Consider the following 26,962-nt stretch of genomic DNA (forward strand, 5'->3'; position numbering starts at 1 on the left):
AAAGAGAACCCAATTAAAAAGTAACACAAAAAACATTATTCTTGTTCATTTATTTATTTTGAAAAATTATTTGATATTACATGTATTTGTTGGAAAAAGTATGTGAACCTCTGAGGTAATGCCTTCTACAAAATCTATTTGGAGTCCGGTGTTCCAATCAATGAGATGAGTTTGGAGGTGTGGGTTTTAGATGTGTCCTGTCCTATAAAAAAGACACACAAAGTCAGGTTACTGACAGAGCCTGTTCTGCTCAAGAAAGATCTGTTTTTGTACACCGTGTCTCGATCAAAACAATTTTCAGAGGACTTTAGAAGATCCTTTGCAGGGCCCTGGTGAGACCACACCTGGAATAAGATGAATTGCAGAGATGCATGAAGCTGGAAAAGTTGACAAAAGCATTTCTAAAGATCTGAGTGCTCATTAGTTCATAGTAAGAGAAATTGTCTGGAAATAGAGTAAATACAGTACTGTTGCTACTCTCCCTAGGAGTGGGCATCCTGCAAAGATCACACCAAGAGCACAATGTGCAATGCTGAAGGAGGTGAAAAAGGACCCAAGGGTAACAGCAAAAGACCTGCAGAAATCTCTAGAACCTGCTGAAGTCTCTGTTCATGTGTCCACTATAAGAAAAACACTGAACAAGAATGGCGTTCGGATATAGACACCATGAAAGAACATTGCTGCACATTTCAAGTTTGCAAAAGACCACCTGGCTGTTCCACAAGACTGGTGGGACAACGTTCTGTGGACAGATGAGGACTTGTTGGCGGAAATGCACACTGCTATGTTTGGAGGAAAAAGGGCATTGCACACAACAGCAAAACCTCATCCCAACTGTGAAGCATGGTGGAGGGAGTATCATGGTTTGGGGCTGCTTTGCTGCCTCAGGGTCTGAACAGCTTGCAATTGTTCAGAGAACAATGAATTCAAAATTCCATCAAGACATTTTACAGGAGAATGTCAGAGTAGTGGTCCATCACCTGAAGCTTAATAGAAGTTGGATAATGCAACAAGACAATGATCAGAAAAACATATAAATCAACAACAGAATGGTTTAAAAAGTAGAAAATCTGTGTTTTGGAATGGCCGAGTCAAAGTCCTGACCTTAATCCTACAAAAATGTTGTGGAAGGACCAGAAGCAAGCAGTTCATGCAAGCAAGCAAGCCCACCAACATCCCAGAGTGGAAGCAGTTCTGTCAGGAGGGATGGCCTAAAATTCCTCCAAGCCAATGTGCAGTTACCAGAACTGTTTGGTTAAGTTATTGCTGTACAAGGGGGGTCACGCCAGTTACTGAAAGCAAAGCTTCACATACTTTTCCCAACAAATACCTGTAAAATTGGATCATTTTTCTCAAATAAATGGACAAGTATAATGTTTTTGTGTTATTTATTTAATTGGGTTCTCTATCTAGTTTTAGGACTTGCGTGAAGATCTGATCATATTTTAGGTCATACTTATGCAGAAATACAGAAAATTCTACAGGGTTCACAAACTTTCTAGCACCTCTGTACATGGCTACATGTCAGCTTTCATTGATTTGTACACAAGAACAGATAGGTCCTTCGAACTCCAACAGCTTTCAATCTTTCAGCATTTAAGATCCATTTTTTTTTCTATCACAAACTCCCATTTGTCGACAATAGATTCCATCTATTATGTCCTTGCCAGTCACTTAGCCAGCCCAGCTTGGATGTGTTATACTTGGCAATCTCATCTACATTATGAATGCAGACTTTGAATAGTTGGGGCTCATAGAACATGACAGCACAGAAACAGGCCCATTTAGTCTGTGACAAACCATTAATCTGCCTCGACCCATCTCCTAGCATTCTCATCAACAGATATATTAAGAGCAAAAGGATAGCAAGGGACAAAATTGATCCACTGGAAGATCAGAGTGGTCATCTATGCGTGGAGCCAAAGCAGATGAGGGAGATCTAAGATGGATTTCTTGCATCTGCGTTTACTTGGGAGATGGACACAGGGTTTATAGAAGTGAGGCAATACAGCAGTGAGGTAATAGACCCAATACAGATTATAGAGGAGGGGGTGTTCACTGTCTTGAGGCAAATTAGGGTGGATAAATCCCCAGGGCCTGACAAGGTGTTCCCTCAGACCCTGTGAGAGGCTAGTCCAGAAATTGCAGGAGCCCTAAAAGAGATACTTAAAAACATTCTTAGCCACGGATGCAGTGCTGGGGATTGGAGGATAGCTAATGTTGTTCCGCTGTTTAACAAAAGCTCTATAAAAAACCAGGAAATTATTTGCTGGTGAGCCTGACATCAGTGGTAGGAAAGTTATTGGAAGGTATTCTAAGGAACTCTATACATAAGTATTTGGATAGACATAGACTGATTAAAGATAGTCAATGTGGCTTTGTGCGTGGTAGTGCATGCCCAACCAATCTTATAGAGTTTTTCCGAAGAAGCTACAAGGAAGGTTGATGAAAGCAAGGCAGTGGATGTTGCCTACATCGATTTTAGTAAGGTGTTTGACAAGGTCCCACATAGGAGGCTGGTCAACAAAGTTCAGTCACTTGGCATTCTAGATGAGTTAGTAAATTGGATTAGACATTGGCTTTGTGGGAGAAGCCCAAGGGTAGTAGTAAATGGTTGCCTCTCTGACTGGAGGCCTGTGACTAGTGGTGTGCTGTAGGGTACGATGCTGGGTCCACTGTGGTTTGTCATCTATATCAACAATCTGTCATTGATATACAATGTAAGTACCAGGGCAGGAATCCATCTGTTTTGTCATATGAATGGGCTGCTCACAATGAGTTGTAAATATACTATATTTGGAAAACAAATAAAAATGAACTAACAATTGGGTCATTGCACAGAATGGCAAAGCAATGAGAAAAAAACATTAATGATTTGCATAAAAAACCCACAGGCCTGAAAACAGCTGTACAACAAACCAAACAATAAAAGCCCCTCGAACTTGCTCCACCATTTAAAATGATCACAACTGACCTTTAACTTCTGAAGCTCCATATCTTTTTTTTCCAATTTTTTAAAAATATTTCATATACACAAATACAGAATTCATAAGGATACTTATTATAAATCAAAATAAGGTAGCACAAAATGCACTATATATAAATCACACAGATACAATCGAGGTATCCCATATTCATGATCAATCAAATAAAATAAATTGAATTATTAAATACAATAATATGGTTAATTATATTATAAAAAAGATCTACACCCACTACCAAGACAAAGCTGGTTGGTTAAAAAAAAACAAAAGAAAAAAGAGTACTTTACTACATAGTGTTTTATAATAATAGCCCAGATCTATATTTTAATAACAATAATAAATTCAAAAATTTTCAAAATAGTTCAGAAAGGGACCCCATAACGTTTGAAAATCTTGATTAGAATCAGAAATCGAATGACGAATCTTCTCTAAATTTAAACATGACATAACATCGCATAACCATTGAGCATGTGTGGTGGGGGGAGGGCAATCTCCTTCCATTTAAGCAAGATCGCCCTCCTAGCCATAAGATAAATAAAAGCCAGCACCCACAAATGAGAAGGCTCCAAAATTACAACTCTTTCCTCAACAATACCAAATAAGGCAGTCAAAGGATTGGGTTTAAAATTAACTTTATAAAGTACAGAAAAAGTTTTGAATACATCTTTCCAGTATTTTTCAAGGCTCGAACATGACCAGAACATATGAATTAATGAAGTTTCTCTATTATTACATCTGTGACAATTAGGAGATATATCTGCAAAAAAACGAGAGAGCTTGTCTTTAGACATATGAACCCTATGTACCACTTTAAATTGTAGGAGGGAATGACGAGCACATAATGATGAAGAATTAACCATTTTGAAAATAGCCCTCCAGGTCTCATCAGATAATGAAGTCTGTAAATCCTTTTCCCAATCATTTTTAATTTTGTCTAAAGGAGCCATTCTCAGTCCCAACAACAGACCATGAATATAAGATATTGAGCCATTATCAAAAGGTTTCAAATTAAAAATTACATCTATTATGTTCTTATCTGGGCTGGTAGGAAATATATATAGTTTAGATCTTAAAAAAGATCTCTAATCTGTAGATATCGAAAAAAGTGGGTATTTGATAAGTTATATTTCACTGAGAGCTGCTCAAAAGAAGAAAGATACCCTCCAACAAACAGATACTGAAATCATTTAATGCCTAATCTATCCCATTCTCTAAAAAACAGATCGGTCGTAGATGGTTTAAAGAAAATTAGAAAAAATAGGACTAGAAAGGGAAAATCTCAGTAAACCAGAATGCTTCCTAAACTGTAGCCAGATCCTCACAGCGTGTTTAACCACCAAACTGTCAGAGAGGATCCAAGAAGAGAAATAATAGAAAATTTCGTAACAGAATTGGCTTCCAAAAAGACCCATATTGGACAATCCTCACAATTAATATAATATAACCAGAACATGAGATTTTGTATGTTAATTGCCCAATAATATAACCTAAAATTGGGTAGAGCAAGGCCTCCATTCTTTTTAATTTTTTGAAGGTGGTCTTTATTTAATCGGGGTTTTCTGTTCTTCCATATTTACATATTTGGGTGTAACAATCACTAAAAATTATAAAGATTTATTCAAAGAAAATTTTCTAACAATGAATTATGTGAAAAAGACACTTTCTGATTGGTCGCCTCGCTCTTTATTATTGATTGGTATAATTAATTCTATTAAAGTGAATATTTTACCTAAATTTATATACCTTTTTCAAGTCGTACCTGTTTTTATTCCTAAGTCTTTTTTTGATTCTTTAGATTCAAAGCTCCATATCGAATGAGTCCTTGAATATTTAAAATCTGTTGGGTTTAGTCCAAAATGTTCTTAGTGACTGAGCTTCCCCACCTCTCTGGGTAGAGAATTTCCCCAAGGTTCACGATACACTGAGTGAAGTCGTATGCGATATGATGCAGAGCCATGCCTTTTTTTACTAATTCAAGGGATGTGGACTTCATAGTCTGAGCCAGCATTTAACTGTCCATCATACACAAAATGCTGGAGCAACTCAGAAGGTCAGGCAGGATCTATGAAGGGAAGCGAACATCCACTATCTTAGGCCAAGATCCTTCATTGGGACTGAAAAGGAAAGTGATAGGCAGAAGAGATAAAGGACTGAAGAAGGGATTTAACAGGAGAGGAAAGTAGATCATGGAATAAACGGAAGGAGGTGGGGAACCAAAGAAAGGCAATGGGCAACTCATGAGGATGGAGGAGGGGAAGGGAAGGAGTAAGAAGGCCACTGGAATGTACCTCTGATTTAATTTCCCATCTTAAGAAGTGGAGATGAGCTGTCTTCTTGAAGGGCTGTATGTGAGGTATGGCTGGTCCCACAATGCTGTTAAGTGAGTTCCAGGATTTTGATTATGATTTGAATGGCTGTTGCTTTATCTTGAGGTGGCGACACTTGGCTCTAGACATCCCGGCCAGCTGCTGCTGGGAGGAGGAGGAGGAGAGGAAGGCAGTGAGATCTGAAGGGGTTGAGTGGCAGTAATGGATGAATAGCTTCACCCTGACAAGGAGGGAGCTGCCAACAACTGAAAAGGAGAGGAATTCTGTGGCAGGAGGTGTGGAGTGGAAAATAGGAAAACGGAGGTTGCAGGTAAAGAAGTGAGCAAAGAGGAGGGAGCAGAGTGAAGTGAATGAGGCAGTGAATGAGTTGGGGGCAACTAGGTTCAGGATGGGGTCTGATTTATAAACAAGACTGAGGTGAGACAGAGAGCAAAAGCACTGGTGACAAAATGTGTTTACCTTTGTGGCCAGAGTGTGTATGTACAGTGTGCACCTGTGTGATCTGTATGTACCTCTGTTGCTTGTGTTCACAGTGTATGTGTATAGGTGTGCGTAGGTTGTGTGTGTGCTTTGTTCGTACATGTCGATCTTTGTGCTTCTGTTGCTTGCGTCTGTGGTGTGTTTATGTTATTGTTTGTGTGTGTGTGTATGTGTGTGGCTTGTATAAGTCACTTTGCATCTATCTGTGTGTGTATGTGTGTTTCTATGGGGTGTGTCGATGTATGTGTGTTTGTGGATAAGTGTGCCTATGGGGTGTGTGAGTGTGTATCTGTGTCTCTGTAGTGTATGTGTGTGTGTGTGTGCGCACATGCGTGTGTGCGTGCTTGTGTGGGTGGGTGTGTGTGTGTGTGTTTTGTATGTATTAGTCAGTACATCAGAGCCCAGTTTCCAATAGTCTTGCAGTTGGAGCAAAGCCAAGGTCTCTAGTGACATCTGGTCTTTTTAAGTTATATGTCAATGACTTGGATGGTGCAATTGATGGGCTTTATTGCAAAATTTGCAGATGATACGAAGATAGAGGGAAGGTCAGGTAATTCTGAGGAAGTAGAGGGGCTACAGATGGACTTAGACAGTTGAGGAGATTAGGCAAAGATGTGGTAAATGGAATACAGTCTCAAGGAAGTGTATGACCATGCACTTTGGTAGAAGAAATGAAAAGGTTAACTGTTTTCAAAATGGAGAGAACATTCGAAAAGCTGAGGTGCAAAGAAACTTGCGGGTCCTTGTTCAGGATTCCCTGAAAGTTAACTTGCAAATTGAATCTGTGGTGAGGAAGGTAAATGCAATGTTAGCATTTATTTCAAGAGGACTAGAATACAAAAGCAAGGATGTAATGTTGAGACTTTATAAAGCACTGGTGAGGCCTCACTTGGACTATTATGAGCAGTTTTGGGCCCCTTATCTTAGAAAGGATATACTGAAACTGGAGAGGATTCAAAGGAGGTTCACAAAAATTATTCCGGGTTTGAGTACATTCAGATTGGAGGATTGTGACTAGTGGTGTCCCACAAGGATCTGTTCTGGGACCTCTACTTTTCATGATTTTTATTAACGACCTGGATGTGGGGGTAGAAGGGTGGGTTGGCAAGTTTGCAGATGACACAAAGGTTGGTGGTGTTGTAGATAGTGTAGAAGATTGTCAAAGATCGCAGAGAGACATTGATAGGATGCAGAAGTGGGCTGAGAAGTGGCAGATGGAGTTCAACCCGGAGAAGTGTCAGGTGGTACATTTTGGAAGGACAAACTCCAAGGCAGAGTACAAAGTAAATGGCAGGATACTTGGTAGTGTGGAGGAGCAGAGGGATCTGGGGGTACATGTCCACAGATCCCTGAAAGTTGCCTCACAGGTGGATAGGGTAGTTAAGAAAGCTTACGGGGTGTTAGCTTTCATAAGTCGAGGGATAGAGTTTAAGAGTCGCGATGTAATGATGCAGCTCTATAAAACTCTAGTTAGGCCACACTTGGTGTACTGTGTCCAGTTCTGGTCACCTCACTGTAGGAAGGATGTGGAAGCATTAGAAAGGGTACAGAGGAGATTTACCAGGATGCTGCCTGGTTTAGAGAGTATGCATTATGATCAGAGATTAAGGGAGCTAGGGCTTTACTCTTTGGAGAGAAGGAGGATGAGAGGAGACATGATAGAAGCGTACAAGATAATAAGAGGATAGCCAGTGGATCTTCCCCAGGGCACCACTGCTCAATACAAGAGGACATGGCTTTAAGGTAAGGGGTGGGAAGTTCAAGGAGGATATTAGAGGAAGGTTTTTTACTCAGAGAGTGGTTGATGTGTGGAATGCACTGCCTGAGTCAGTGGTGGAGGCAGATATACTAGTGAAGTTTAAGAGACTACTGGACAGGTATATGGAGGAATTTAAGTTGGGAGCTTATATGGGAGGCAGGGTTTGAGGGTCGGCACAACATTGTGGGCCGAAGGGCCTGTACTGTGCTGTACTATTCTATGTTCTATGGACATCTTGTCATATGAAGATCGCTTGATGCACCAGGGCCTGTATACACTAGAATTCAGAAGAATGAGGGGTGACCTCATTGAAACCTATTGAATGGTGAAAGGCCTTGTTAGAGTGGATGTGAAGAGAATGTTTCCTGTGGGGGGGCAGTCTAAGACCAGAGGAGACAGCCTCAGGATAAAGGGGCATCCTTTTAGAACAGAGATGAGGAGGAATTTCTTTAGCCAGAGAGTGGTGAATCTGTGGAATTTGTTAACCACAGGCAGCTGTGGAGGCCAAGTGTTTTTATATATATATATGGTAGAGATTGGTAGATTCTTGATTAGTTAGGGTATGAAGGGATACAGGGAGCCGGCAGGAGATTGGGGCTGAGAGGAAAAAAGGATCAACCATGATGAAATGGTGGAGCAGAATTGATGGGGCAAATGGCCTAATTCTGCTCCTATATCTTATGGTTTTATGGTTAAGCATCCACTCCAAGTTAAAAGATTGTGACAAGATCCCACTTGGGAGATTGGTCCAAATGTTATGGCCCATGGAATCTAACACAAGTTGGTAAACAAATGCAAATTTGGTTTGGCTTTGGGAAACAGGTTTGTTTTGTGACTAGTGGCAAATTTGAGTGCATCCAAGTCACTCTGCAGAGGAAATTGATATGTTCATGACCAACCTCTCAAAGCACTTCATCACGTGGATGTAAGTGCTACTTATAGTAACTATAGTCATATAGATACAGGACAACATTCACATGATCGTGAAATGGGCTGAGAAATGGCAGATGGAATTTAATCCAGATAAATGTGAGGTGATATGTTTCAGAAGCATTAATAGAGCAAGGACGCACTCACATCTTTCCTGCATGCCCGGAGCATCAGCCCCACAGCCTGTAGGATGACTGCCTGGGGAAGAAACATAGCTCACCTCTTTGCGGACTGAGGGGTTTGCAAAGAGGGTCTGGAGAAAGATGAAAGGGCATGTGTCATGTTTCATCCCAAGCGGCTGCAAAACAGAGGACTCTCTGATCTATGGGCTGTTCCCAGGGACACACACCGAGACAAGCATCGGCTGGCAGATCATCAGCTCAGTGAAACACGCCCTGTGGTCTGCCTGCACGTCGAGATGCCCATGGAAGAATGCTGCCGACTGGCAAATTCCAGGCTGGAGGAGCATGTGTTGAGGGACACACTGAGACTCAGTGGGGAAGGACCATGGTGTAGGCTTCTTCTGTTACTGGAGAGGGAAGGGCTAGGTGGGGGAAAGAAGCCCCTCAATTATTACAATATTTAGCATATCACCCCAGGGTGCCTCATGAGTGGTAGCAGTGTTATTAATGTGTATGAATGTAATAGAACAGCACTGAAAGCATTGACCATGTATGTGAAGAATGAAAAGGCATTGAATGATTTATTCTTGTAAATATCTTTTTCTCTGTGAATAACATTTATTTTGTTTAAAAAATACACCATCAATGTTCAGGTCCTAGGAAGTATCAAGGAATAGAGGAATCTTGGTGCACAAGTCTATAGATGCTTGAAAGTGGCAGTACAGGTAGATAACATGGTTAAGAAGGCATATGAGATGCTGACCTTCAGTAGTTGAGCCACTGAATACAAGAGCAGAGAGGTTATGATCCAATTTTATAAAAAAACATTGATCAGACCTCAGCTGCAGTACTGTTGAATGTGTTGAAGTGATGATGAATCAGCATGCAGGAAGGAGATGAAAATTTGGCTGAGTGGTGTAATAACGACAACCTCTCACTCAATGTCAATAAGGCCAAGGAACCGATTGTAGACTTCAGGAGAGGGAAACCAGAAGTCCATGAACCAGTAATCATCGGAGGATCAGAGGGGGAGAGGGTAAGTAACTTTAAACTCCTGGAAGTCACTGTCTCAGAGGACCTGTTCTGGACCCATTGTATAAACATAATTGCAAAGAAAGCACAACAGCACCTCCGCTTCCTCAGGAGTCTGTGGAGATTCGGCATATCATCGAAAACCTTGGCAAACTTCTATAGATGTGTGGTGGAAAGTGTGCTAATTGGCATTACGGCCTGGTCTGGGAACACCAATGCCTTTGAGTGGAAAATCCGACAAGAGGTAGTGGATTAGGTCCAGTCCATCATGGGAAAACCCTCCCAACCAATGAGCACATCTACGTGAAGTGTTGCTACAGAAAAACAACATCCATCATCAAAGAGCCTCAGCACCCAAGCCACGCTCTTTTTTCACTGCTGCCATCGGGTAGAAGGTACAAGTGCCTCAGGATTCACACCACCAGGTTCAAGAACAGTTACTACCCCTTAGCCATCGGGCTTTTGAACAAAAGGGATAACTACACTCATTTAAGGACTCTCTTATCTTGTTATTTCATGCTCATTATTTATTGCTATTTATTTATTATCTGCATTTGCACAGTTTGTTTATAGTTAGCAGTTCCTGATGTTTACAGTTTACAGATCCTGTTTACAGTTACTGGTCTATAGATTTGCTAAGTATACCCACAGAAAGAAAAATCTCAGGGTTGTATGTGGTGACATGTATGTACTCTGATAATAAGTTTTACTTTGAACTTTGGACTTCTGAACTTTGAAGTTCTGGTTACCAAACAAAAGGAAGAACGTGTTAGTATTGGAGAGGGTGCAGAGGAAACTCAGCAGTATGCTCAAAGGGTGAAAGGTTCAAAAAGGTTCCAAAGTTTATTTATTATCATTGTATATAATTGTGAAATTCTTCTTCTCCAGGTAGCCATGAAACCAAGAAAGAAAAGAAAGACAGCACGATCATCAATCCCCAATTCCCAACTCCCTACACAAAAAAAGCGAACGAAAACAGAACAGACACATCAGCCCCCAAATCCCTCCTCCTTTACAAAAAAAATGAGAAAGATCGGGCAAGAACATTGACTAAGCACATTGATGAAGATAGAGCCATAAATGTAGTGTACATAAGGATTTTAGCAAGGCATTTGATAAGGTATCCCATGTAACGCTAATTGGGAAAGTAAGGAGGCATGGGATCCAAGGGGAAATTGCTTTGTGGATCCAGAACTGGCTTGTCCACAGAAGGCAAAGAGTGGTTGTAGATGGCTCATATTCTGCATGGAGGTCAGTGGCCAGTGGTGTGCCTCAGGGATCTGTTCTAGGACCCCTACTCTTTGTGGTTTATAAATGACCTGGATGAGGAAGTGGAGGGATGGGTTAGTAAATTTGCTGATGACACAAGGGTTGGAGGTGTCGTGGATAGTGTGGAGGGCTGTCAGAGGTTACAACAGGACATTGATAGGATGCAAACCTGGGCTGAGAAGTGACAGATGGAGTTCAAACCAGATAAGTGTGAGGTGGGTCATTTTGGTAGGTCAAATATGATGGCAGAATACAGTATTAATGGTAAGACTTTTGGCAGTGTGGAGGATCAGAGGGATCTTGAGGTCCGAGTCCATAGGACACTCAAAGCTGCTACGCAGGTTCACTCTGTGGTTAAGAAGGCATACGGTGCATTGGCCTTCATCAATCATGGGATTGAGTTTAAGAGTCGAGAGGTAATGTTGCAGGTATATAGGACCCTGGTCAGACCCCACTTGGAGTACTGTGCTCAATTCTGGTCGCCTCACTATAGGAAGGACATGGAAACCATAGAAAGGGTGCAGAGGAGATCTACAAGGGTGTTGCCTGGATTGGGAAGCATGCCTTATGAAAATAGACTGAGTGAACTCAGCCTTTTCTCCTTGGAGCGACGGAGTATGAGAGATGACTTGATAGAGGTGTGCAAGATAATGAGAGGCTTTGATCCTGTGGATAGTCAGAGGCAAGATAAATTAGGTATATGTTGTCTGAGATGGAGCAGTCCAGTTATGAGGAGACGCTGAGTCTGTATCTCTGGAATTGAAAAGGCGAAGTGGTGGGGGGGGGCCATAATTGATGTAAATAAAATGATCAGAGGTATGGATGGGATCAGGGCCAGATTTATTGGGACCAGGGCCCCTGGGCTGGAGGCCCTGATGGGTCCCTGCCAACACCGTAAAATGCTGCTGTACCAAGCAAAAAAAGGCAAGAACAAAAGCAAAGGTCGTACTGGTCTAAATATCAAAGCTGTGGACCAAGACATCGGTTTAGTACAACACGTAGGCTATAATTCTACAGGCCTTAAGAGGGAGGACAGAAAGTAATGCAGATTCTTAGTTTGAAGGACAGCATCTAAAGCACTCAAAAATAGTCCTAGGCTTAGTTGGCTTCGTAAAGTTATGAGGGAGACGAAGTATGGTGTACCCAATCTTAAATGAATGTGAGCTGATCTACATGTGCAACATCTGTGCTTGAATCGATGCTAATAGAAAAGTATTTGGCCATTTTGACTTCACTGACGATCTCTGACAGAACTCGATCGTTCATGAGCTCAATAAACTCCTCACATGTTTTAGGTGAAAGATATGAAGGGGTGCTTGATCCTGCATTTCCAAATTTCTGTATGTGCGCCTTCAAAAACGGGTCAAACTCACTTATTGCCTCTAGAATGCGCATCATGTGGTTGTCGTTATCAGGCCTGCCAAATATGTCACTGGAGCCTCGGATAGCCAGTCCCCTCTCGACCAAAAACTTCACAACCACCACCACTCTTCTCAATACGTCCGTCCAGTAGACACACCCTGACTTGAACTGTTTTTGCAGTTCTGTATCTATTCTTCCGCTGTCAGACGCTAGTGTAACGTAGGTCAGTATCGTATTCCTGTGGTGTTCGCTATTTCCATGCTCTCCTATGTAATCAGCGGCATGTTTCCAGTCGCTAAAGCCAGTTTCGAAGCTGGACTGACAGTTCTCACTGAAGATGGGGCATGCAAAGCAAAACACACAGCCAGTGGAAGGGGAATATAAGAGCCATTGCCTTGATATTGTACTCACCATTTACGAGCTTGTGTTTGAAGTGAAATTCGGAGAAAAAACGTCTCTGCTGTTTGTATACACGTTCCGAAGCTTTGATATCCACATCCTTATTCTGGCAGGACTCAGGCCCTTTCTTAGCCCAGTACGCTCGGACCGAATCATCTAACGTTTCCTTTCCCCAGTGAGCAGGATCAGTGCTGTAAGGCTCCCCAGCAGCGGTAACGTTAACATTAATGGCGGCCCGACTTGGTTGTGCAGAGGCCTCTGTGGTCGGGAATCCTAAAGTCATGCTCTCTGCCTCTTCAACGTTAGCTGCTGACTGTGGCGAGGACGGTGGTCCTGTGCTAACGCTGGTGCTAGTGCTAGCTGTTGAACAAGTCTCCATTTGTCCACCGGTCTCAGACTGTGACAAGAGCAATGGTACTGCTGCATCACTGAGAACAGGTTTAAACAATTCTGTCAATTTCAATGTCTTTTTTAATGCTTCTTTCTCACGGTCCTCTTTTTCTTCTTTATTTTATCTTTTCTGTGCTCCACTCTCATATTTTTTTTTGTCCACCATGATGATAGCTACCTGTTTTGGGCCCCTCTGCAGCTCTGGCCCCTGGGCTGCAGCCCAGCCTGGCCCTGCCTAAAGTCCGGACCTGGATGCGATAGACTGGAAGAAACCTTTTCTCATATCAGAGGTTGGTTGATAAAATTAGAAGATGTTGGCTTAGGGTGAGAGAGAAGAGATTTAGAGGAGGACCTTTTTTTACCCAGAGAGTGTTGAGTACCTAGCATCAATCATGCCAGGAGCCTAAAGACACATACTTAGGATTTTAGGAACACTGTCTTCCTTCCACCATCAGATTTCTGAACGGTTTTTGCTCCCTTTTTGTACTACGTGTTTATTGTTATATTTCTCAGTGTAATCTATAGTAATAGTGTAATTTATACGTTATTCAACAAATGTCATGATATATGTCAGAGATAATAAACCTAATTCTGATTCGGATTCTGAACAAATTGCCGGAGAGGGTGGTGGAGTCCATGTTACTGACAGCGTTTAAAAAATATCTAGATTGGTTTCTTGTTTTCTCTCTTACTCAAAGAGTGGGCTCACATTTGATACCTTCCAATCTGTGGGAATGGTTCTGGAGTCAATAGAATTTTGGAAATTAAAACCAATGCGCCCGCACTCTATTTAACTATCTTCTTCAAAACCTTTGGATGCAGGTCTTGGTGATTTATCCAGTAATTCGACTGTTCTAGGTCGATACAAAACCTAATTGAGTTTTTCAGACCTCTACACCTGTAGTTCTCTTTTTCCTCCAGGAGATTTTTATTTTATTTTTAGCAACACAAAAGATTCTGCAGTTGCTGGAAATCCAAAGCAACATACAAGATGCAGGAGGAACTCAGCAGGTCAGGCCGCACCTATGGAAAAGATAAAGGGTCAACGTTTCAGGCTGAGACCCTTCGTCAGGACTGGAAATGAAGGTGCAAGAAGCCAAAATGAGAAGGTGGGGGAAGGAGTACAAACTGGCAGGTGATAGGTGGGACCAGTAGAGGGGGAAGGTAGTTGGGTGGGGGAGGGGGATGAAGCTGGCAGGTGATAGGTGGAAAGGGTAAAGGAACCTGATAGGATAGGAGAGGGGACCATGGCAGAAAAGGAAGGAGGAGGGTCACGAGAGACTTGTGGAGGACAGGGAATGGTGATGGAAGAGGAGTAGTAGGATGCAGTGATGACATCAGGGGTCTCTGCCTGGAGGCAGTCAGGGCAAATTAGAAAGTAATTTATGAGAATAGTAATAGACCAAGAAGATTGAACAGACTGGCAGTATGAGTGGACATGTGACCATTGTAATTCAGCAGGGAACATTGCTGTTGGTGAAAAGAACGAGCATATGTGGGAGAAGACAAGGTGTGGCATGTATGTATGGAGTGTAAGAATTTGCAAGCTATATTTGAGCATCTGAGGGGGCTGTTCTTGAAGTTTTGGCTGCATGTCAACCCCAGGCTCTTGATAGATCACCCGTTGTGGAGGAGGACTGGGTGGCTGGGGGTTCTGCTGATCGGTTTGGTCCAAGGTGGGTAGTCCAGGGTGCTGCTCGAGCTGATATCCTGCTCCTCTTCTGGGGTAGCATATGTGCCTGTATGACCCTGGAGAAGGAGCATGCAGTATCTGCGGGTAAATAGTGGCAGTTCAGGACCAGTGGACACTGCAGGGGTTTGAGTGCATTGTGGGTAGAGATGACTGTATTATAATTTGAAGCTGTGTTGTGAAGTACTGTAATATTGCAATAATGTGATCATGTAATCACTGAATAAACAATCTTGGGAAAGATAAACAGAAAAGAAAGAGAAAATGTGACATAAATTACTGGACAAATTTATCCATGAAGTACAGGAACAATTTCATTCAAAATAAATATAGTCACAACTTCTCAACAAACAAAGCTTGAGACGCCCACATTCAGCAAAACCCAGACGACAGTGGGCTGATAAGTGGTACGTAACAGTCCAAAAGTGCTAGGCAGTTGTGATTTCTAACAAGGTCTGGTTTTAACCACCTAAGTCTGACATTCAGTGGCATTATCAGCTTTGAATCCCCTACAGTCAAAATCCTGTGTGTCACGATTGACTAGAAGCTCCTTTGCATCAATATCAGCAAAACAAGAACTGGCCATTGACTTCAGGAAGCGGGGCAGTGCACATGCTCCTGTTTACATTACCCACGGTTGAGCTTGAGCAGGTTAAGAGCTTCGAGTCCCTAGGACCGAAAATCACCCGTAGTCTGTCCAACCACTTCGACAACACAGGCAAGAAAGCTCACCAATGCCTCGTACCAATTTTTATCAATTCACCAGAAAAAAACATCCTATCTAGATGCATCATGGCTTGGTATGGTAACTGCTCTGCATGCAACCACAAGAAACTGCAGAGTTATGGACATGGCTCAGCTCATCACAGGAACCAGTCTTCCCTCTATGGACCCTGCCTATACTTCAGCTGCCTCAGTAAAGCCACCTTCTCAAGAGCAACTCGGAAAGAGCAATAAATGACAGCAATCCCCAGACATGGGAAAAAGAAATAATAATTTTTAAGAGGGGGAGATGTAGGTGTATATGTGCGTAGACAGCTGAAAGTGCCAGGGCGTGTTAAGAAAGCAGCATATACAGGGCAGCGAGATTTGTGACTAGGTGCATGGAGAACAGGACCATGGAAACAATGACGAACTTCTGTATAAAATTGTATGCCCACGACCTGAGAGCTTGTCCAGTCCTGAGCACCAACTTTCAGAGCAGACGTGGCAGCTGGAAAGAAAATATAGAAGAGATTTACCAGATACATATCAGGAATTAGGGGCTTCATCTATGTTCATTGATTGGAGAGGCTAGGATTGTTCTTAGTACAGAGGTTAAGGGGGATCTGATAGAGGTAGATAAGATCTCAAAAGTTCTCGACAGTGTAGATAATCAAAAAGGTTACCAATCATGAAAGAGTCAAAGACTAGGCAAACATTGAAAGGTTGTGAGCAAAAGAAACCAAGATTGATAAGAGGAAATAATTCTTTACACAACCAGTAACTAGAGCCTGAACTTGGGGTCAGTGGGAGTTTTCAAGTTCCCTTTTCAATCGTGGTATTGAAAGGAACTAGATAAGTATCTAAAAAGGAAAGAAACATCACTCTGATGTGGGGCAAGGGCAGAATATGGGGAATATAGTCAGATCACTCTTGCTTCAAATCAGCATGGATTTGATTGGCCAAATGGTGTTCTGCAATGCTTCTGTGATCCTGGAATAAGAAGTGTTCAGAGATGGAGTTTTAAAGGTATTCAGGCAATCACACTGCATGACTGGAAAAAAGACCTGATGACAGAAACATGACAAAGGAATTGAGTGTCTCGTCTGGAGGTTAAAAATAGATGTGAAAACACATTAACTCACGGGGGATTTTCTGTCCTTTGGGCATGACGAAAGGTCGAGAGTAATTAAGTGATGATTGTCAATACTTTACTGGAGCATGAATTGTGGATTAGCCCAAAATTTTTAGCCTTTGCCTATTGCTACATTTTGATTACTTTAAGATCCATCAAGAGACAGCACAATGTAATAAGATGATACAGCTTCTGGGACCTCAGTTGATTTCTGCTGTGTTATGACTATTTCAAGCACAAGAGAAAATGCCATTAACATATGGATCATCTGCTTTACATTGTGATATAATATTGGATTATGTTATGGGAGAAGTATATAGTCTATGTTTTCAGTCCAGTTGGTTTAACATAGATAAGGCCACAAGAAATAACAATGTCAAACAGCCCCTCAGACCTCCTCTGACCTTCAGGAAGGACATTGTTCATCTGCTTTGTGGTCTCAACTCTAGTCTCCTGCTTGATCCACAGTCACTCGTTTCCTTGGGATATTCCTAACTTATTAATCATATTTGACAAGAAAGGATCTGGTGTGATATTTTTATCCCACTCTGCCATGTAAGTAGCAGCTTCACTGAAGTACTGATAAAGAATTAAACAAGAAAGTAGAAGGAAATATTCTATTTACCCTATATGAGAAACTGCATGGTTTCATGAGAGTGAGTGCACAGTTCATTACATTTTGGATCAACCTGAAATTATAAACTTTTGTTAGCATTCTCATCACAGTGTTTGGATTACTTTGGTGTGTATCAGGAAACAGAACAGTGGACTGAGACACTAAGATTCTTGGGAATTTAGCTAATGTATTACTGATTGATCACCATTTTAAACCCAGGGGTGTATTGTGTGCCATGGATGTTAGATTTTTTTTTAGTCCGGTCAGAGGTTACATTGTGACCTGATCTGACAATGAGGAAGCATTTTGCCCACTAGGTGGGTTTACCCAGAATGCCCACCTCTCCAGGTAAAAGGACAGCTGTATCCAGTGAGAAAGAAAGCATTTAAACCATATTTCTCCTCAGGCTTTCCCTTGGGATCAAGATTGCTTGCTTCCATCCTGATACTGTGGATTCTGAGGAGGCAGATGAGGCTAGTGTAGGAACTGCGGACAGTGCAGGAAGAGAATGGGAATCAGAATCAGAATCAGGTTTATTATCACTGACATATTTATTGATTATTTTTACTTATTTAGAGATACAGCACGTTAACAGGCCCTTCTGGCCCAACAAGCCTGCATCAGCAAATTACACCCATGTGACCATTTGACCTATTAAGCAGTATGTCTTTGGACTGTGGGAGGAAACTGGAGCATATATGTCAAGAAATTTGTTGTTTAGTGGCAGCAGTACAGTACAAGACATATACTCATTACAGGTTGCAATTCAAATGAATAAATAAATAGTACAAACGAATAGTGTGGTAGTGTTCATGGGTTCATGGACCACTTAGAAATCTGATGACAAAGGGGAAGAAGCTGTTCCTAAAACATTGAGTGTGGGTCCTCAAGTGCCTCCTCCCTGATGGTAGTAATGGGAGGAGGGCTTGTCCTGGATGGTGTGTCCTTGATGATGGATTCCACCTTCTTGAGGCAACGTCTTTTGAAAATGTTCTCAATTCTGGAAAAGATAGTGCCCATTATGGAGTTAGCTTTATCTACAGCCCTCTGCAGCCTCTTTCAGTCCTGAGTATTGAAACATTCATACCAGGCAGTGATGCAACCAGTCAGAATGGTCTCTACCATGCATCTGTGGAAAGTTGCTGGAGTCTTTGGTAACAAACCAAGGCTGAAGGAATGGTTAGGTGTGGAGTTGTGAGGTGGAGTGATCCTTTTGGCCACCTACTCAGGGTCTCCATGTGTTCCAATTTCATGGCCTTGTGTGCTATCCTGAGTGTTGCTGGAATTGAAATTGGAATTGTTTTATTATTGCCATATCTACTAAGGTACAGTGAAAAGCTTGACTTGCATACGTACTCTTTGTACAGATCAATTTATTGGTTGAAGTAGTACAAGGTAAAACGATAGCAGAATAAAGGGTAACAGCAAAAGAGAAAGTGCAGTGCAGGTAGACAATAAGGTATGGTGCCAGGGTCCGGGATATTTCTGATCGTGTCCAAGATATCCTGAAGTGGGAGGGTGAGGAGCCAGAGGTCGTGGTACACATAGGTACCAATGACATAGGTAGGAAAAGGGATGAGGTCCTGAAAGGAGAGTATAGGGAGCTAGGAAGGGAGTTGAGAAAAAGGACCGCAAAGGTAGTAATCTCGGGATTACTGCCTGTGCCACGCGACAGTGAGAGTAGGAATGCGATGAGGTGGAGGATAAATGCGTGGCTGAGGGATTGGAGCAGGGGGCAGGGATTCAAGTTTTTGGATCATTGGGACCTCTTTTGGCGCAGGCGTGACCTGTACAAAAAGGATGGGTTACACTTGAATCCTAGGGGGAACAATTTCCTGGCAGGGAGATTAGCGGGGGCTACTGAGGTGACTTTAAACGAGAATGGTTGGGGGGGTGGGAATCAAATTAAAGAGGCTAGGCGTGAGGAGGTTAGTTCACTACAGGGGGATGGGAACCAGTGCAGAGAGACAGAAGGGTGTAAAGTGAGGGTAGAAACAAAAAGTACTATGGAGAAAACTAAAAGTGGCAGGCCGACAAATCCAGGGCAAGCATTAAAAAGGGCCACTTTTCAGCATAATTGTATAAGGGTTAAGAGAGTTGTAAAAGAGCGCCTGAAGGCTTTGTGTGTCAATGCAAGGAACATTCGTAATAAGGTGGATGAATTGAAAGTGCAGATTGTTATTAATGATTATGATATAGTTGGGATCACAGAGACATGGCTCCAGGGTGACCAGGGATGGGAGCTCAACGTTCAGGAATATTCAATATTCAGGAGGGATAGACATGAAGGAAGGAGAGGTGGGGTGGCGTTGCTGGTTAAAGAAGAGATTAACGCAATAGAAAGGAAGGACATAAGCCGGGAAGATGTGGAATCGATATGGGTAGAGCTGCGTAACACTAAGGGGCAGAAGACGCTGGTGGGAGTTGTGTACAGGCCACCTAACAGTAGTAGTGAGGTCGGAGATGGTATTAAACAGGAAATTAGAAATGTGTGCAATAAAGGAACAGCAGTTATAATGGGTGACTTCAATCTACATGTAGATTGGGTGAACCAAATTGGTAAAGGTGCTGAGGAAGAGGATTTCTTGGAATGTATGCGGGATGGTTTTTTGAACCAACATGTCGAGGAACCGACTAGAGAGCAGGCTATTCTGGACTGGGTTTTGAGCAATGAGGAAGGGTTAATTAGCAATCTTGTCGTGAGAGGCCCCTTGGATAAGAGTGACCATAATATGGTGGAATTCTTCATTAAGATGGAGAGTGACATAGTTAATTCAGAAACAAAGGTTCTGAACTTAAAGAGGGGTAACTTTGAAGGTATGAGACGTGAATTAGCTAAGATAGACTGGCAAACGACACTTAAAGGATTGACGGTGGATATGCAATGGCAAGCATTTAAAGGTTGCATGGATGAACTGCAACAAATGTTCATCCCGGTTTGGCAAAAGAATAAATCAAGGAAGGTAGTGCACCCGTGGCTGACAAGAGAAATTAGGGATAGTATCAATTCCAAAGAAGCAGCATACAAATTAGCCAGAGAAAGTGGCTCAACTGAGGACTGGGAGAAATTCAGAGTTCAGCAGAGGAGGACAAAAGGCTTAATTAGGAAGGGGAAAAAAGATTATGAGAGAAAATTGGCAGGCAACATAAAAACGGACTGTAAAAGCTTTTATAGATATGTAAAAAGGAAAAGACTGGTAAAGACAAATGTAGGTCCCCTGCAGACAGAAACAGGTGAATTGATTATGGGGAGCAAGGCCATGGCAGACCAATTGAATAATTACTTTGGTTCTGTCTTCACTAAGGAGGACATCAATAATCTTCCAGAAATAGTAGGGGACAGAGGGTCCAGTGAGATGGAGGAACTGAGCGAAATACATGTTAGTAGGGAAGTGGTGTTAGGTAAATTGAAGGGATTGAAGGCAGATAAATCCCCAGGGCCGGATGGTCTGCATACCAGAGTGCTTAAGGAAGTAGCCCAAGAAATAGTGGATGCATTAGTGATAATTTTTCAAAACTCGTTAGATTCTGGACTCGTTCCTGAGGATTGGAGGGTGGCTAATGTAACTTCACTTTTTAAAAAAGGAGGGAGAGAGAAACTGGGGAATTATAGACCGGTTAGCCTAACGTCGGTGGTGGGGAAACTGCTGGAGTCAGTTATCAAGGATGTGATAACAGCACATTTGGAAAGCGGTGAAATGATCGGACAAAGTCAGCATGGATTTGTGAAAGGAAAATCATGTCTGACGAATCTCATAGAATTTTTTGAGGATGTAACTAGTAGAGTGGATAGGGGAGAACCAGTAGATGTGGTATATTTGGATTTTCAGAAGGCTTTTGACAAGGTCCCACACAGGAGATTAGTGTGCAAACTTAAAGCACACGGTATTGGGGGTAAGGTATTGGTGTGGGTGGAGAGTTGGTTGGCAGACAGGAAGCAAAGAGTGGGAATAAACGGGACCTTTTCAGAATGGCAGGCAGTGACTAGTGGGGTACTGCAAGGCTCAGTGCTGGGACCCCAGTTGTTTAAAATATATATTAATGACTTGGATGAGGGAATTAAATGCAGCATCTCCAAGTTTGCGGATGACACGAAGCTGGGTGGCAGTGTTAGCTGTGAGGAGGATGCTAAGAGGATGCAGGGTGACTTGGATAGGTTGGGTGAGTGGGCAAATTCATGGCAGATGCAATTTAATGTGGATAAATGTGAAGTTATCCACTTTGGTGGTAAAAATAGGAAAACAGATTATTATCTGAATGGTGGCCGATTAGGAAAAGGGGAGGTGCAATGTGACCTGGGTGTCATTATACACCAGTCATTGAAAGTGGGCATGCAGGTACAGCAGGCGGTGAAAAAGGCGAATGGTATGCTGGCATTTATAGCGAGAGGATTTGAGTACAGGAGCAGGGAGGTACTACTGCAGTTGTACAAGGCCTTGGTGAGACCACACCTGGAGTATTGTGTGCAGTCTTGGTCCCCTAATCTGAGGAAAGACATCCTTGCCATAGAGGGAGTACAGAGAAGGTTCACCAGATTGATTCCTGGGATGGCAGGACTTTCATATGAAGAAAGACTGGATGAACTGGGCTTGTACTCGTTGGAATTTAGAAGATTGAGGGGGGATCTGATTGAAACGTATAAGATCCTAAGGGGATTGGACAGGCTAGATGCAGGAGGATTGTTCCCGATGTTGGGGAAGTCCAGAACGAGGGGTCACAGTTTGAGGGTAGAGGGGAAGCCTTTTAGGACCGAGATTAGGAAAAACTTCTTCACACAGAGAGTGGTGAATCTGTGGAATTCTCTGCCACAGGAAACAGTTGAGGCCAGTTCATTGGCTATATTTAAGAGGGAGTTAGATATGGCCTTTGTGGCTAGGGGGGTCAGGGGGTATGGAGGGAAGGCTGGGGCAGTGTTCTGAGTTGGATGATCAGCCATGATCATAATAAATGGCGGTGCAGGCTCGAAGGGCCGAATGGCCTACTCCTGCACCTATTTTCTATGCTTCTATGTTTCTATAATGAGGTCAAGTGTCCAAGACCCCTCTTGTTTTGGCTGCTAGGAACCAGATGCTCCCAGGAATTTCCTCAAAGGGCCAATTTAAACCATGCAGTTGTGATTAGACAATGTTTGGCTCTCTCGAATACTACAAGCCTGAAACGGTTAATTACCTGTAGGTTTACTGCACTGTTTCCTACAGGGCACATCGTCCAGACTGTCACTGTCTACTCCACCAAGGCCTTAGGTTTCAACTTCTCATTTTCTTATTCAGTTTGCCACATGGCCTCACTCCGATCATATCTACAGCCTCTTCCTGATCAACAGATAGATTGCAAGCCTCTGTAAATTTTCGGCTTCTTCATTTCTGACATTTTGTGCATCCTCCTCTTGTCTACCAATGTCCGCATTGCTTCCAGTCATCTGGACCCTTTGCTTTAGAATTCTCTCTGTCTCCTCCTCTTCTACTGTGACAATCCAGTGATCCCATGGATTCTGTCACTGTGACCAACTTTAGTTTCTAAATTTCAGATTTATTTATGTCCTCAGCTACCACTGTGGGATTTGAACTCAGACCACTGGCCAAATGGTCTAGAGCTCTTGTTTCTAGTCTGGTGACATGATCATTTCACTCCTGTGCCCCTGCTGTTGTATCATCTACAGTAACCCATATCTATTTTATCATGGGGAGAATCAACCTTGATGACAACAGAGGCAGGATGTGAAGAATTTTACGTTTCTTTTAGAGAATGCCATAATTCCAGGAATTACTGACCTCTGCCTTGAAACAGGAAACCTGCTTTGAAGTAATATTTTGTGAAGATGAAACACAAATCTCTCAGAGTCCACAGTTTTCCTGTGAGAACCATTTTGACTCATTCTGCACTCTATTCTGCGATGACGAGATACACTTCAACAGACAGACGCCACACAAAGGATTCTAATTCACTGCAACTCAGTCTGGTCACACAATAAGTGAGGGCAGTTACAAGCTGGAACCTAATCGGATGCTTTAAATATATCATAACAAAGAGGTAAACGTGAGGTATTTTGGAATGCGCCTGGAACACAGCAGGGAAAGTACAACTGTTAATCTCTTTTGAGTTGATTGGAAGACAGATTGCTGCAAAGAACTTCCACTAATAGCAAGGTTAGACATGAACACTTAGAGTATTGTCAGGCGGCAAGGTTGAACAATCACCTGCTGCCTGTTTACATCTAAAGATATCAGTCTAGAGATTATCTGTGTAGCACTTGCCTCTTAAGTGCTATGTTGGAGGAAAGCATGATCGGCAGATTCAGTGTAGCAAAGTGCACAAATTGCTTTGAACAAATGTGTTGCTGCACCTTCATTCAAGTACGTGAGTGAATAGAGCACGAAGAGATGGCGTCAGTCACATTGTAATGTTCGTTGCCCTCCATCTGAAATGCCATCACATATTTCTGATTACGAAACAGAATAGTCATTCACAGGAAGCAAGTCTTCAACAGGTTCATACCAGATTGCAAATGGATAACCAAGAACCCGGAGGTTTTGTGGGAAGCATCGCTGCAGATCACAGAAAATGCGAGAGCTGAGGCCACACGGAGAAGGAGAATCGGACATGTGAAGCCTGAGCGATGCAGTCATCAACGTGAATGGCATGGTTGTGATCCCACTGACAGCTCCACATGACAAAGGAGGGAGCTGACGGCAAGCCCAACTTGCCAAAGTATGCTGACGGTAGAAGGTACTTTCCTGGAGATGTCTTCCCTAGACAAGACTAGACAAGGCCTCTGACAAGATGGTGGTGATAATATATGACAGCATTTTGCAGGCAGCTCACAAAATTACCAGATATTCTCAGATATACTTCTGGACTATGATCACTGCAATGTGCAGCCCGTAATTTCCCTTTAAGAAATGTACTTCTGAAAGCTTCTAAATGAACTAGTGATTTTATGATCCCCCGAAGTACTTGGTGAACTTGTACCTCGAAAATTCAGGTACAGCCATCACTGGTGCAGACTTCAGGCCGTATTAAAGCGTCGAAGCCCGAGAGTGGAAAACAAACCAGTATTCAACCCACTTTACCATGCCAGCAAAATCCCCCACCTGAGCCCGTCCTATCTGCCTGCATTGGACCCGTCTCACTCTCTTCTCACTACTGCCATCAGGTGGGAGGTGCAGGAGTCTTGGGTCCCACACTGACAAGTTCGGGAGCAGTTGTCACCCTGCAGTCATCATGCTCCTGGGCCGGCTCCACTCACCTCAGCACTGAACTGACCTGCAGCATCTAGACCCTCTTTCATGGACTCAGCAGCTCATGTTCCACATATTACTTTTTTAATTATTTGCACGATTTATTCCTTTATCGCGTATCGCTGTTAGTCGGTCTTTGCTGTGTGTGGTTTATGTGGATTCTATTGTGTTTCCTTGTTTTGTGAGTGTCTACAAGAAGATGAATCTTAAGGTTATACATACATACTTTGATAATAAATTTACTTTGAACTTTGAACAGGAGGGAATCAGCTGCAGTCTCCAGCATTCCAAGGAGCAATGTCTTTTGATGCCCGGGATTCCCACGTTAAGTCAATGCTGCTGGTGACCATTGCACTTCCACTGGCTCCAACACACACCTGCTCTGCCCATAGAGCTCGATATCAGTGACATCCCCAACATCTCACCTTCTGATCATTCCCTTCATTATATCCCTCTATGCCCTACTTCCTTGGCTTTTCACCCCAGCCCAGATCCTTTCATTCTGCTGCACAGGTTGGAATAACTGGAGCTGTGCAGAGAAAACCTTTGGTGGTCTCAAACCAAGGCTCCAGCTCCTGAACATTAAGGAGCATCCTGTGGTCCTGTCCAGGGAGGATTTCACAGTTCATTATGAAATGTCAAGTGCTCCGCAATCTGGTTATGTTATCTGATGAGAACCAGAAGTCCTCTCTAGTCAGGCTGTCGAAGCTCTTGTAAAATCATGAACAAGGTGACGTAGCCTCTGAAGCTGGGGCCGTTCATTTAAAACTGAGGTGCGTGGAAATTTCTTTCAGAGGTCAGTGAATCTCTGGGATCAGTCAGGTGGTGGCGGTCAGATCAGACGATATATTTACAGCAGAGATGAACATTTGAAATATTGAGGAATTGAGGGCTTTGGGAAACTGGCACAGAAGAGGAGTTGAGGCCATCAGAGATCAGCCATGGTCGTATTGAACGATGGGGTCGAATTGAGGAGCCAGGTAGTCTACTCTCACTCCTATTATTCTGTGTACCAGGTGTCTCACAGATACCTGCATGTGCTGAAATGCTCAATGCTTTACACACAGTAATCATGAAATCAAGGTGCTCTCTGTTATGAAACCTGTCCACTGCTGGCTAACTGATAGAGATGCTGCCCAGCAGGTCTGGGGCAGAAAAGTGAGACTCCCCTGGGCAGGGCTGAGGGAGCTGTTCGGCTGTGAATAAGGTGATCACGCCTGCAGTAGTGATCGTCAGGTGGCTGCTACTGAAGCGTGCGAAAACGTAGACTGTGTCATCCTGAATTCATAAGCTGTCCTGACCACTATCCCTGCCTGGATGTCAGGAAAGGAGGATGGAAACATATCAAGCAATCCACATGGGAAGTGTCCATACATACTTAGCCCTTTCAAAAGAGGCAGCTTAGTTCAATTACTGTTCTCATCCTTATCTTACAATGTCCCACTGAATGCACATTACAGACACAGTTAAAGATGCCATTCCTAGGAGAAATGGGTAAAGGAAGGCCTGGCACTTGTGCGCAAATGGCCAAGGGTCCCCTAATTATTCTATGTCCCGACCAATACTTCCCTCAACCAACACTGTCAGATGTAGCTTAGCAGCTCATTTTCTTTGCTGTTTGTTGGTCCTTTCCATGTTCTAAATAGCTGTAGCAAAACAGAGGTTCCCTCTCCCTCAGTGCTGCCTGACCAGCTGAGTATTTCCAGTACTTTCTGTTCTTATTTCTGATTTTCTGCATCTGCATTTTCTTAGTTCCCAGAATTGTAATAGTGTTGTCAATGAGGCTGATTACCTTACAAAAACGCTGCAGTAAAATTAACCACTCTACGAAAAGAGAAAGATTTAGGTAGATAAAGAACAAACAGTGGTTAATTGCACTTCTGGTACTTATTTACATGCACACTAACGAGATGAGAGAGTGTCAGTGTTTTGTGTGTCTGCCTGTTTATGTAATGTGTGCCTTTTATATGTGCCTGTCATTGTGTGGTGTGTGTGTGTGTGTGTGTGTGTGTGTGTGTGTGTGTGTTTGTGTGTGTGTGTGTGTGTGTGTGTGTCTGTGAGTGAGTGTGGTAGAGATGTGTTGTCTGGTGAACAGATTCATCCATTTGCTGTAACAAGTTTTAGTGACACCTTCTTCTGGGGAAATAAGCCGCTTCACCACTTGACAACTTCGCAACGAGAAGCAGCCTCTGTGGCTAGAATTCCTCTGGACAAAGTGTGCAGCAGAATGTTCAGTGCACTTTGAAGCCTCGAATGAGATCGTAAACAGAACCAAATCAAAGGCCGAGTCAAAGGTGCTATCAAATTGGCATTTGGCAGGGAGACTGACAATCTGGTTGAATGGTGCACAGAAACTACCTCCCACTCAATGTCAACAAAATCAAAGAGCTGATTATTGACTACAGGAGGAAGAAAATGGGGCCTGTGCTCATTAGGGATTGGAGGTGGAGAGGGTCAGTAGCTTCCTATGCATTATATATCAGAGGAGCTGTCCTGTGACCAGCACATAGATGCCATCTCAAAGAAA

The sequence above is a fragment of the Mobula birostris genome, chromosome 20 (genome assembly GCF_030028105.1).
Source record: "Mobula birostris isolate sMobBir1 chromosome 20, sMobBir1.hap1, whole genome shotgun sequence".
In the NCBI taxonomy this organism is placed as follows: Eukaryota; Metazoa; Chordata; class Chondrichthyes; order Myliobatiformes; family Myliobatidae; genus Mobula; species Mobula birostris.